Source organism: Carlito syrichta, unplaced genomic scaffold (genome assembly GCF_000164805.1).
Source record: "Carlito syrichta isolate Samal-C Ts95f unplaced genomic scaffold, Tarsius_syrichta-2.0.1 Scaffold308795, whole genome shotgun sequence".
Taxonomy (NCBI): Eukaryota; Metazoa; Chordata; class Mammalia; order Primates; family Tarsiidae; genus Carlito; species Carlito syrichta.
In genome coordinates, this window is record NW_007252891.1 from 47,021 (window position 1) to 60,452 (window position 13,432).

Here is a 13,432-nt window from a genome sequence, read left to right on the forward strand (position 1 = left end):
ACTCCAAGCACACACAGAATCATAAAAATGTAGTGTGGAGACCTGGGGAAGGATCTAACCCTGGCCCTGTCATCAAACACCAGGGCGCTGAAGCCTAGAACAGAGACACATCTTCCTCCAGGTCCCTTAATGATCGGTGATAGACTTCGACCAGAAGGCAGCATTCCTCATGCCTGAGCCAGTGCTTGTCCCATATGATGATCTTCCTAATATGCAAAGGAGTACAGTCTACACTGACTGTGTTTGTTGTACTAATGAGGAACGGCAGAAATTCTACTATTTCAAACTCCAGAAATAATCAGAATAGATGTAGGATTTCTCTGACAGTCAAGGCTTATCACATGAGGAACTAGGAAAGCCATTTACTCATGCCTCAAAATTAGACTTTTCACCTTAACTCCAAATGACGTTCAACATTTAGTCACAGAAAGACACAAACAGGACTGAAAGACATTCCTCCCCACACAACTTTCAACTTGGGTCCCTTCCAAACCATCCTGTAGGGAACCATGATATTATGAGCAACACAATCAAGTTTCAGGTTGCTTTGTGTGAGTGTACAAGTTAACAGTATTGATTTGTTAAATGCAATTATGAAGATATATATATACATATATATATATATATATATATATACATATATATATTTTGGTATTTCACTTTCCTACATACCAAAAGATTTATAAATGGTAATGCTCTGATTTCTTTTTTTTTTTTTTTTGAGAAGTTCTGCTGACAGAAATGTCAGGTTGTTTTGTAGGAAAATAGGGAATTCCTCTAATAAAAAGAGAGAAACCATTCCCACCATTCACTTTCCCTGTACTAGACATTCTATTGGGAGCCTTGTAACACCATATTATATAATAACATATGACTCCACGCAATCCTCAAAATTCCCTGTGGCCTAGGAGTTATTATCACACCCAATTCACATATGAGGAAAGTGAGACTTAGGTTAAGTGCCCAAGCACATACAACTAGTAAGTGGTTGGGCCAGGACTAGAGAGAATCTAGTTCTGGCTGACACCGAAGCCACGTTCCAGCCACTCTCAATCACCACCTCCCAGGGTGGGTTCATTTTAATGATGCAATCCTAATGCTTCAAGAAAATCACCAGAAGCTCTTCAGCTCCACTTAGTGACCTGTCAGTCACATATTCAGTTCTTCCCCTCAGCCTGTACTGCTCATATTTAATAACATGGAGGAAGTAGGGTGCTATAGCTTGTCCTAGAAAGATAAACGAGTATATGAGGGTCCAAATATGTACATTATGTTCAAAGCTTAACATTAGGGACATGAGAATTCATGGCTATTTGACTTAACTGTGATCATACATTCTTCCTCTGAACTTTTCTCCTAACTCATTTCTAGCACTGGGCTCTTTTTTAGGAGGTCCTTGCTTTACATTTTAACCTATTGAATGGTGCAGTTATGACTCCATCTTTAGTTTTTCTGCCTACTTCAAGGTAATAACCAAATTCTATTTCAGCTTCTTCTCCATAAACCCTTAAGGACAATGATTTTGTCCAATATTCTCTCAGAGCCATGATATGCCAAGCCATGCCCAAGCCTCAAGTTATGAGAGTTTTCCCTCAGTGCCTCTCTCCACTTGTTTTCCAACAAGTATTTACTGTTCTTCTCTTCCTAGACCTCTGACACCCACATACTGCCCTGGAATATTATAGTTAGGTAGAAAGCGATACTACTAATTAATTGTCATATGTGTTTGTGACTGACTGGTCACCGTCTCTTGTACCATCAGAGGACTCCTAGAGAGAGGAAAAGCTACTGGTAGAATTTCAGACACTGCACATCTGAGAGGAAGACATTTTCAGGAAAGAATGTCCACTATGACAGATTATTTTCTTATAAGTTGGTCCTTTCTAGAGCAAGTGTATGCCAGGTTTATGCCTTCTTCCCTGCATCAGGATGAGACAGTCTAGGAAAGAACAGACATAGACCCAGAGCCACCCAAAGAAGAGGCCTCAAGAAAAAGTTCAACCCAATAGGCAGAATGCAGTGCCTAGAGCAGCAGTCCCCAACTTTTTGGCATCAGGGACTGGTTTTGTGGAAGACAATTTTCCCATGGTCAAGGGATGGGGGCTGGTTTCGGGATGATTCAAGGGCATTACATTTATTGTGTAGATAAGTGGTGACATTAGATTCTCTTTTTTATTTTTATTTTTATTTTAAGTATGTAGGGAAGTTGGAAGAGGGGGGAAGAGGGGAACATGGAGAGGAGGATCCACATGGAGCTGAGGAACCGGACCCCAGGAGCTGTTCAAGAACTGTCTTGGACAGTTGCAAATCAAATGATGGAAAAATTGAGGGCTTAACAGCTGAATTTGTGAACTTAGAGTTTCCCAGTTTAATAAATGTAGGCTTGATCTCAGTTTCAAATCTCCCCAAACTGCCTAAATTGAAAAAACTTGAGCTCAGTGACGATAGAATGGAGATCTGGATATGTTAGCAGAAAAACTTCCAAATCTCAGACATCTAAACTTAAGTGGAAATAAACTGAAAGACATCAGCACCTTGGAAGCTTTGAAAAAGTTGGAATGTCTAAAAAGCTTGGCCCACTTTAACTGTGAGGTCACTGACCTGAATGACTACCAAGAGAGTGCCTTCAAGTTTCTGCCCCAGCTGACCTATCTGGATGGCTACAACCGAAAGGACCAGGAAACCCCTGACTCTGATGCTGAGGTGGATGGTGTGGATGAAGAGGAGGATGAAGAAGGAGAAAATGAAGAGGATGAAGAGGATGAAGATGGTGAAGAGGAAGAGTTCAATGATGAAGAGGATGAAGATGAAAATGTAGAAGGGGAAGAAGACGAAGATGAAGTTAGTGGGAAGGAAGAAGATTTTGGACATGATAGAGAAGTTGAAGAAGATGAAGAGGATAAGGACGAGGATGAGGATGAAGAGGAGGAAGAAAGCAGGAAAGGTGAAAAGAGGAAGAGAGAAACAGATGATGAAGGAGAAGATGATTAAGATCCCAAATGACCTGCAGAAACAGATCTGTTAAGTATTGGTTGGACTGCTCATGGAATTGGTAGCTGTTTTAAAAAAAAAGATAGCTGTGATACACACCCCAGGACACCCACCCACCCAAAGAGCCAAAGAACAGTTCCTGTGACATTCTGCCTTCCTCCATTTAATCCCTCTTGGTAATTCATTACCAAGCTTGGGGTCTTCACGCCAACAAAGTTGTAAGCATTGTTAGGTTTTTGTGTAAGACTCTTGCTGTAGCATGGATAGCTGTGATTGGTGAGTCAACCATCTGTGGCTACCAGTTACACTGAGATTATAACAGCATTTTTACTTTCTGTACAACAAAAAAGCTTTGTAAATAAAATCTTAATATTTAAAAAAAAGATGTGTGGTACAATTCAGGGTTAGGTATGCAAATGTTCATTATGCAGGTATCCTTGTTGATGAGGTATGCCCCTCCCGCCCCTGGCAGTTTCCCTCAGCTGCCAATCCCACCCCCACCCCTGGCAGTTTCCCACTACTGCCAATGCCTTTCTCATAGTATTATGATAATTGTTCAAGATCCACTTATAAGTGAGAGCAGATGGTGCTCTCTTCTTTGTTTCTGTGATAGATCACTGAGTATGATAGACTCTAAATCCATCCAAGTTGCTGCAAAGTCCATATCTCCTGATGAGAATCTAATGTAAATGTGGTACATAGACACTAGATTCTCATAAGGAATGTGCAGCCTAGATCCCTCGCACACACACTTCATAATAGGGCTCATGCTTCTATGAGAATCTAATGCTGCTGCTTATCTTACAGGAGGCAGAGCTCAGGTGGTAATGCAAGTGATGAAGAGAAGCTGTAAATACAGAGATGAAGCTTTGCTCACTCACCTGCCACTCCTGCTGTGCGGTCCAGTTCCTAACAAGCCACCAACTGGTACCTGTCCATGGCCAAGGGGTTGAGGACCTCTGGTCTATAGGATTCAAGGCAACAGAGAAAGCAAGCAAGCTGTCCGGGCAAGCTGTCAACTTCAGGGTCATAGCAAAAATTGGCAGGTAGGTAGAAAAATAAGGAGATTCCCCCTGGAGCAGGTCACATTCAAAGAACCACTGGAGAAATAAGGCACAGCAGCCAGGCTGGGGAGAGGATACACCGATTAAATCTCTAGCATGCCCACGGCCAGACCAACACAGGCCCCAGCTCTAAAGGGACCAAGATATCAGGCAGATAGCTGAGCTACCCATTTGACTCAGGAAATAAGAATCTATCTCTTGAGTATAAGTGCAAGGCCTGGGTCTCAAGGCAAAACCTCCCTACTGAGAATAGAGATGTAAGTTCAGGGGCCAGACTTGGTGCTCTGACCCCTGAACAGAATCCTACAAACTCTCTGGCTTGCAGTCAGCATGGATCAAATCTTGAGACTTAGGAGGCTACTGGCCCAGCAGCTGAGAGAGCGATGACTCTAGGTTGGAGATCTGAAATAGGACCAGGGAGGGCCCATAGAATGCTTTATGCTAACTAGGAAAAGGCACCCCATCCAGGCAGAGGTTAACTTGTGGACACAGAGCTTGGCAAGTAGGCAGCATCTTTGTGTGGTTTGGAAAATATCTCCCAGTTGGACGCAGGCCTATGCAGAGTACACACTAATGTGTGGAAAACAGGCTAGATTCTGGCCTCCTTCTTGTTCCTCAGACAGGTACTGCAATGGTGATTTTAGGTGTCAATTTCATCGAATTAAAGGATGCCTTGATGGTTGGTGAAGTATTATTTCTTAGAGTATCTGTGAAAGTGTTTCTGGAAAATGGGCATGTTAGTCAGTGGACTGGCAGAGAAAGGCCCACCTTAAGTGTGGGTAGCACCATCCCGTTGGGGGGGGGGCTGGCCAGAACAAAATGGGCAGAAGAAAGGGGATTCTTTCCCTCTGCGCTCTCTCTCTCTCTCTCTCTCTCTCTCTCTCTCTCTCTTTCTCCCCCCCCCCCCCTTCAAAGCAGGGCAACTTTTCTCCTCCTACCATTGGACATCAGACTGCAGGATCTTCAGTGTTCGGGCTTTGGATTTGCACCAGTAGCCTCCCAGAAGGGCTGCACTGTCAACTTCCCTGGTTCTGAGGCTTTGAGCCATGTTACCAGCTTCTATGGTTCTCTAGCTTGCAACTGGCTTCTTGTGAGCCTTCGACTCTATGATAATGTAAGCCAGTTCCCCCCTAATAAATCCCCTTCTGTATATCCTATTGGTTCTGTCTCTTTGGAGAACCATGGCTGATACAGGCATCCTTGGGTGGTAAATAGTCTGTCAAACCATACCCAGCTGACCTGAAAGGTATGGTGGTTTAACAGAGGGAAAGTCCTAGAATTGAGGGCAAGGGAAGAGTTTTTCTTCTTTCCTCTAAGGTATAACCAAGCCTCCTCATCAAACCCTATGGGGTATAAAAAGTAGAAAAAAGTAGAACCTGCATCAGCAGTTGCTAATCAACCGACATTTTTCCCTCTAGAAAGGACGTTTAAATATAAATTCAAGGCTGGGCTCAGTGCCTCATCCTGTAATCCCAGCCCTTTGGGAGGCCGCGGTGAGTGAATTGCCTGAGCCCGCGGGTTCGAGACTCGCCTGGGCAACTTGACGAGACCTCATCTCTACAATAGATCAAAAATTAGCCAGGTGTGGTAGCGTGTGCCTGTAGTTCCAGGTACTTTGGAAGGCTGAGGCGGAAGGATCGCCGGAGCCCAGCAGGTCGAGGCTGCGGTGGCCAGGAGCATGCCATTGCACTCCAGTCTAGGCGACTGAGTGAGACTCCAACTCAAAAATAAAATAAAATAAAAAAATAAAAAATAAATTCAAGCTAAGAAATCTGAGAAACTCCAGAATAAATGCTTTGGCATGATCATTAGTATTCTGTGACTTTCTTTTCAGAGTCAAGTCATGTTTCTTCTTTGTTTTTTTGTTTTGTTTTGTTTTGTTTCAGGCCTTCCTAGCAGAGTTTTCTCTGTCTCTGACCAACTAGAAGACAAGTTGGACAGATGCACCATTCAGAGGCCAAGTTCCATGCAGTGATTTTTTTCTAGACGTAACATCTGGTTCTACGGCTTTTTTCCCCTTGGATACTCAGCGGCTGTGGACGTGGCTGGCTGATTGGCTTGCTTCACAGCTGTGGAGCTGCATCCCAAGTTGCTTCTGGCATAGGCTGCAGCTGTGCAGCATCTGACTTCATCCTTCCACATCCTCCCTTCATCCTTTCACTTGAGGCAGACCCCAAAGGAGTCAGGGCAAGACTCTGGAAAAGACAGACAGTGTCAGCACTCTGGCCCTCGGCCTTTGGTGGCCATTAGAAGTAAGGTCTGGCCGTGTGGGGACTGGTGTTCCATCACCATGTTATGGTTTGGGGAAGAGGTTAATCTCTCCCATCAGGCAGAACCTGGGAGCAGAAAATGAGATTCCATTCACAGGGGAGAAAAAAAGAAAAATCGTTTTGGAGAGTGGGGCCTTTTCTGTCAGTGTAGCTTGAAGATAAAAAACGAAGAGAGAAGTCTATAAAGGTACTTATAAAAGAAAGAAGGGCAACAGTCTCTAAGGATTCTAGAAATACCTTTGAATTGGAAGAACTCAAGTATGGTAATTCTTTGAAAACAATGTTTTCATTTTCCAAATTATAGATACTCATTAAAGAAACTATAGAAAAAGAATACACACACACACATACTTATTAATACATATACACACACACACCTAGAGAAAACTATATTTCTACCACCTTATGCATGTAGATTTAGTCATACATAATATATGTGTATATGTGCACAATATTAAATTATACAAATTTTGCCAAGTTATTAATGTTCTTTATAACAATTTTTAATGGTGGCATAATTGAGCAATTATGTCAATTTTCTAAATTTATTATAATTTAGGCTTAATGGACACTAAAGAGACATTTTAAGGGAGCAAAGAAAATCAGTTTTAAGAAAAATATTAGATTTAGGCAATAAGAAGAAAGGAAAAGAGAAAGTAAACTCCAATGTCTATATAACCTGGAGACCAGAGAATGATGATACAAATGGCAGAAATATTGAAGCAAATAGAAGCCTTAGAGGTTTCCTAGACCCTAGCTACTCAAAGTGTGATCTGTGAGCCAATACCAATATCAGTATCACCTGAGAGCTTGTTAGAAATGCAGAATCTTATCCTCCAACCCAAACCAGCTGAATTAGAACCTGCATCTTAAAAGGACCTTCAGATGGTTGATATACACAATAAAAATTGAGAATCACTGAGTTAGTAATGTCCCTTCCCCTAATCAGAGAGGTAGAGTCTGGCCACAGTCACACAGCTAAGTAGTAGAGATCTGGTCTCTGCTTCTATTAAACCAAAATGTATCTTTTGCAAATAATAACAATAATACAAAATAATATTTATCAACGACTACATGCCAGCAATTATTCTAATTGCTTCACATTTAATTCTTACAACAGCCGTATTAGTACACCTATTTTACAGACTAAAGAACTGAGTTTTAAGTACCTCGCCCAAGGTCACATAGTTACTGGTATAACTGAAATCGAATCCTGGATGTCTGGCTCCACAACTTGTGCTCCTAACCACAAAACTAAACTGGGTGGGTGGGTGGATGGATGGATAGATGAATGGGTGGATGGATGGACTGTGGGCCCTTTTGCTGAACTGACAAGTATATTTAAATATGTTCAGGACTGTATGCATAGCTATATAGATATGAACCAAAGAAGTCTAGTTCCAAAGTTTCCACCTGCTCTAAATCAATCACTACACCAGACCTGCAAAACAGCCCATACTAGGGTATTACATCCTAATGGCTGAAAATCACTGTAGGAGAATGTAAGGCACTTTATGTCTTCAAGAAGGTGACTATATGTTAAGCTTCCCTACTGGACTTTCTGTTATTTTCTAATTACCCATCTGTATCTTTCCCCAATTCTTTCACTTTAATCTAGATCATACCTATTTGTTCATTATTAGTTATTATGGGGCTGCTCAGGAGATTGTCATAATCAAAACAGGTAGTCTTTTCCCTCCTACAACTTACTAAAGGGGAAGACAGAGATTAAATGAATAATTGCACAAACATGTATTTAACTTCAAGCTGTGCTATGAAGGAAAAGTACACAGTGCTGAGAAAAGACAGCAAGGAGTCATAACCTCATCTTGAAATCAACCTTATACTGATCTACCTGTTTCACACTTAATTTACCTTCTTCTATCATTATTTCTCCACCCAAATATCAAACTCACCTTGCAAATACTCACATTCTTCCAAAATTGCATAACTCCCTAACTCCCCCCAAGATATTCGGCATCTGTACTAGTTCTCTACTGCTGTACAACGAATTACCACAAGTTTGGTGACTCAAAACAAAGCAAGTTATTATCTGACAGTTGGAGGCAAAAGTCCAAATGGATCTCATTGGGCTAAAATCAAGGTGTAGCAGTGTTATGTTCCTTTTGGAGGAGACTCTAGGGGCGAATAGGTTTTCTTGCCTTTTCCAGCTTCTAGAAACTGCCCCTATTCCCTGGCTTGTAGCCTCCTGCTACTGGCAATTGTGCTGCTCCAATCTCTTCTTCTGCCATCATGTCTCCTTCTCTGACTCTGATTCTCAAGCTTCTCTTGCACTTATAAGAACTCCTATGATTGGGCGACCCCCTCGAGTACCCTCCTACTATGGGAGCTTTTCTGTCCTCTCAATAAATCCTGCTTTCTTAAAAAAAAAAAAAAAAGAACTCATATTACATTGAGTCTACCTGGATAATCCAGGGTAATCTCCCTATCTCAAAATTCTTAATTTAATCACAGCTGCAAAGTCCCTTTTGACATGTATAGCAACATATTCACAGGCTCAGAGGATGAGGACATGGTCATCTTCAGAGTCATTATTCTGCCTACCACCGTATGTTCATTTTATCTCCCTTGCCCTCTTCCTAGACTCTGTCTCAATCTATTCCCTTCATCCTATTACCCACTGTGTCCTTTTCATTCTTTCCCCTCATAATAAAACCATGTAATGATTCCAGGAACACATCAGCCAAACAGGAAGCAGGAAGCATAATGGGTCAATCCCTGAGCTATGACTTTTCCACTGGAGCATAACCATTCTTTAAAAAAGAAAAAACACCTACACACAAAAAACAAAGCTATTGTCTTGGATCTGATTTTCTAAAACTCAAAACAGCACATTTTGTGGTTCAAACTGTACCTACAAAACAATAGAAAGGCTATCATTTTTCCCAGGTAACTTTGTAAAGGAAAAATTTACAGAGAAATATTGCATTATATTAGTACAGACATTGAGAAAGTCAATTAGGAAGTACATATCAAAAGCAAATTCAACTTCAAAAATATACCCTAAAAAAAGTAATTAGAGATAGGCACAGAGATACACAATTGTTAATGATGAGGAATAGAAAACAACCTTAAATGTTCAAGATTACAAGACTAATTTCATGAATTATTGAGAAGATCAATTAGGAAATGTATATCAAAAGTAAATTCAATTTCAAAAAAATCTATCTTAAAAAAGTTATTAGGGATGGGCACAAAGATAAACAAGCGTTAATGATGAAGAATAGGAAATAACCTAAATGGTTAAGCTTATAAGAATAATTTTATGAATTACAGTATATCTGTGCAGTGGGTCACTATGTAGCCTTTAAAATAATATTATGTTGTATATTAACTGACATGAAGGAGAGTAGTGACATCAATATTCAGAACAGTACAACACGGTTAGTTTATATACAGTTTTATCCAGAGTTATATTATTAAGACAACCACAGGGGCTTTTTTCTTTATTCTTTTATTTTCTTTTTCTTTTTTGGCTTTATCTATGGTTTTCTAATTGTCCCACTATAAATCATATCACTAAACTTATTGCTTTTTAATTAAGAGCAAAGTTATTAAAAATAGAGTTTACTGATGAAAACATACAAACATTTAAAATTTTTAAACAACAGCAATAGTAACTGGAATACTTTTAGTCCTTTGAAGTTTGAAAAGCATATTCTCACGCAAACTTTATATCCATGAAGTGATTGGGACACTAGCCAGGAATATTTACATTCAAAGTAATCAGAGTCCACATAGCTTAAGTAGTAGATACAAGATCATCCTTCTCCCCCTGCCTGCCATGTTCTTGTCACACAGGCTGACTGCTGTGTTTTCAACATGCCACACTTATTGCCACTGTAGGGCCTGTACCTTGGCTGTTCCTTCTGCCCGAAAAACTCTTCCCACAGATCTTCACAGAACTGGTTCCCTCTTGTCATTTAAGACTCAACTCAAAAGTCACCTCTCAAAGAAATCTTCCCTCACCACCTTCCAGTCACAATTTTCTTCATGACACATGCAGAATTGTCAGCTTGTTTATAATTTGCCCTGCCCCACCATCACCACATCCTTTACCTTCCTAAAAAGTCAAGCACTTGAGAACAAGACTATCTCTTGCCCAGTTCAGTTCTTAGAAGATGGCTCACATTCAGGAGGTCCTCAATACATCGCTGTTAAATAAAATAATTATCAATTAAGGTTAATTTTGAGAAAATTTTATCTACTGTGTTATAGAACATGGACTATAAAAGAAGGCTTTATTTTTATTTATAACATCCAATTTCTTATTGTGCACTGTTTTTTCTTTCATAAAACCAAATCATGATTTGCGTACAATTAAATGCAATAATTCTATGAAAATTTTTCCTTTATAAAGTTACCTGAAAAAAATGATAGCCTTTCTATTGTTTTGTAGGTACAGTTTGAACCAGGAAATGTGCTGTTTTGAGTTTTAGAAAATCAGATCCAAGACAATAGCTTTGGTATTTTTGTGTGTGTGTGTGTTTTTGCCAATTATATACCCTACTTAACCCACCCCCGACCAATAAGGGTATTGATCATTTCAGTCACTCCAGAAAGTTTACTTTGCCCTGGCTAGTATTCTTCACAGAGGCAAAAATTATTCTGATTTCTAGCACCACAGATTAGTTCTCCTGGCTCTTGAGCTTCATATAAAAGAAATAATACAGTGGTATGTTTTTCTTCTTGGTTGGCTGCTTTCACTTAACTTTATACTTCAAAGATTTACCTATATTGTTGAACTTAGCAATAATGTATTTCTCCTCATTGTTGTGCAATATTCCATTGTATGAATATTTTTCTATTTTATTGTTCTATTCTTCTGTTATGGACATTTAGTTTATTCCAAGGCTATTGAGGCTATTATAAATAAAGCTGATACGAACATTCTTGTACAAGGTGGTTGTGATATATTTTCCTTCCCTTGGGTAAACACCCAGGAGCAAAATTTGTTTTAAATCATATGATTAAGAAACATGAGTAGAATAAATGTGTACTGTTTCTTGGTCTGGACCTTAACACATTGGGTAGGTACTTCTTCATAATCTATTCCCTTTCTAAGGTACTGGAACATAGATGTGCCCATAGCCTAGCTTTAATTATGCAAAGACAAAGACAATGTCCTAGAAAATGATGGAGAAACAAAATGGAAGAGCCATGCATGCTTTACTTTGTGACTATACAAGGCAGAGATGCCTATTAATCTAGACTCCCCTGACCACAAGACAGACAAGCTTCCACACTCTTTTTTTTTTTGAGTTGTAGTCTCACTCTGTCACCCAGGCTGGAGTGCAGTGGTATGCTCTGGCCACTACAGCATCAACCTGCTGGGCTCAGGCGCTCCTTCCGCTTCAGCCTTCCAAGTAGCCAGAACTGCAGGCGCACACTACCAAGCCCAGCTAGTTTTTTGAATTATTGTAGAGACGAGGACTCACCACGTTGCCCAGGCTGGTCTCAAACCCGCAGGTTCAGGCAATCCTCTCGCCTGGGTCTCCCAAAGTGCTGGGATTACAGACTTGAGTCACTGCACCCAGTTGCTTGCATACTCTTTAAGCCATGCTATTATTCCATTTCTTTATTATTGTATCTTACCTTTTGCCCAAACTAATATACTCTCTGTGCCTTAGTTCGTTTGTTTTTTAAATTTTGTTTTAACTTTAGGGGGTACATGATCAGGTTAGTTACACAGGTATGTTGCATGATGATGAGGTTTGGGCCACTACTGAACCCGTCACCCAAATAGTGGGCATGGTACCCAATTAGCAGTCAATGATTGAAGTAAGTTTGAAATTGGCTGACACTCTCTTCATGAAGTGAAACAATAGGAAAATCATAAGACTACCAGAGTCTTTTGGAACTCCCATACAGGTAAAGTATCTTGCTGTAATTGTATAACAATGTGCAAGAATATTTCTTATAGTTTATTATATAGCACAATATATCCAAGTCTCTTATTTTGACTTTAATTGAAAAAGTATTCTAAGACCAATCAAAATATTCCACCCACTTTTGGGCTAAAATTAGTTATTCATGTTAGCAATTTATATTCTTGAAATGCCCAATCTCAATACTTGACCAAGTGAGGTGAGGTCCTGTTCTAACGTGAATATTCAAAATTTTTAATTAAGTGATATTAAGTGAGGAATTTATTTTTTTTAACCAAACTTGATACACTGCTGAAAAGCATCAAGACATACTTTCCTTCCTTTTTTGTGGTCTCTTCCATTACCTTGTCAGTCAGTCATGGAGACAACATGATTGAAAGGAATAAATTTCTCATTACTGCTTTCAAAGCAATGGCACTCATTTGAGTATTGTTCAACTGGAAACTTAGGAAAAGGTAGAAAAATGTTATGGTAAGGAATTAAGCCACTATACCTTATTTAAATACTTGTGCTTAAAAATAATTTTCTATGAGCCAGGCTCGGTGGCTCAGCCTGTAATCCCGTGCCTTTGGGAGGCTGAGGTGAGTGAATTGCCTGAGCCCGCGGGTTCGAGACCCGCCTGGGCAGCGAGACCTCATCTCTACAATAAATCAAAAAATCAGCCGGCGTGGTAGCGCATGCCTGTAATTCCAGCTACTCGGAAGGCTGAGGCGGAAGGATCGCCGGAGCCCAGCAGGTCGAGGCTGCGGTGGCCGGGAGCGGCCACTGCACTCCAGTCTGGGAGACCAAGTGAGACTCCAACTCAAAAAATAATAATAATAATAATAATAATAATTTTCTATGAAATCTCTCATATTTAGAGCAGTCTTTACACAGCAGGAATTTTGATAAACTTGTTGCAAGCTTTGAGCAGATGTGGAACCATGTGACCCAATGTAATAAGAGTCTGAAAAATTCCCCAAAATGTGCTATTTTACACCATTCTACCATAATTCATGTTGAATGACTTATAAGAAGTTTATAAAATAAAAATGGATAAGATAGGCATAAAACCTCACAAGCATGTTGATTTTTCATGTTTTTATGGCAGTGACAAAATTTGTTTTAAAATTAATGCTAACATGCTTGAAAGAATAACCACTTAATTCAAGAATAAAATGAAAACAAGCTCAGTTGTGCATTTCTTCATACATATAGA

The 13,432-nt window shown here is 39.9% G+C and overlaps 1 pseudogene across 1 annotated transcript; it reads left to right on the top strand.

Moving 5' to 3' along the window:
• The first annotated feature begins 2,231 nt into the window (after window positions 1-2,231).
• LOC103268160 lies at window positions 2,232-3,062 on the top strand (annotated as a pseudogene). The gene has a single exon (XR_002482401.1). The product of XR_002482401.1 is annotated as an acidic leucine-rich nuclear phosphoprotein 32 family member B pseudogene (transcript).
• The last annotated feature ends 10,370 nt before the right edge of the window (window positions 3,063-13,432 follow it).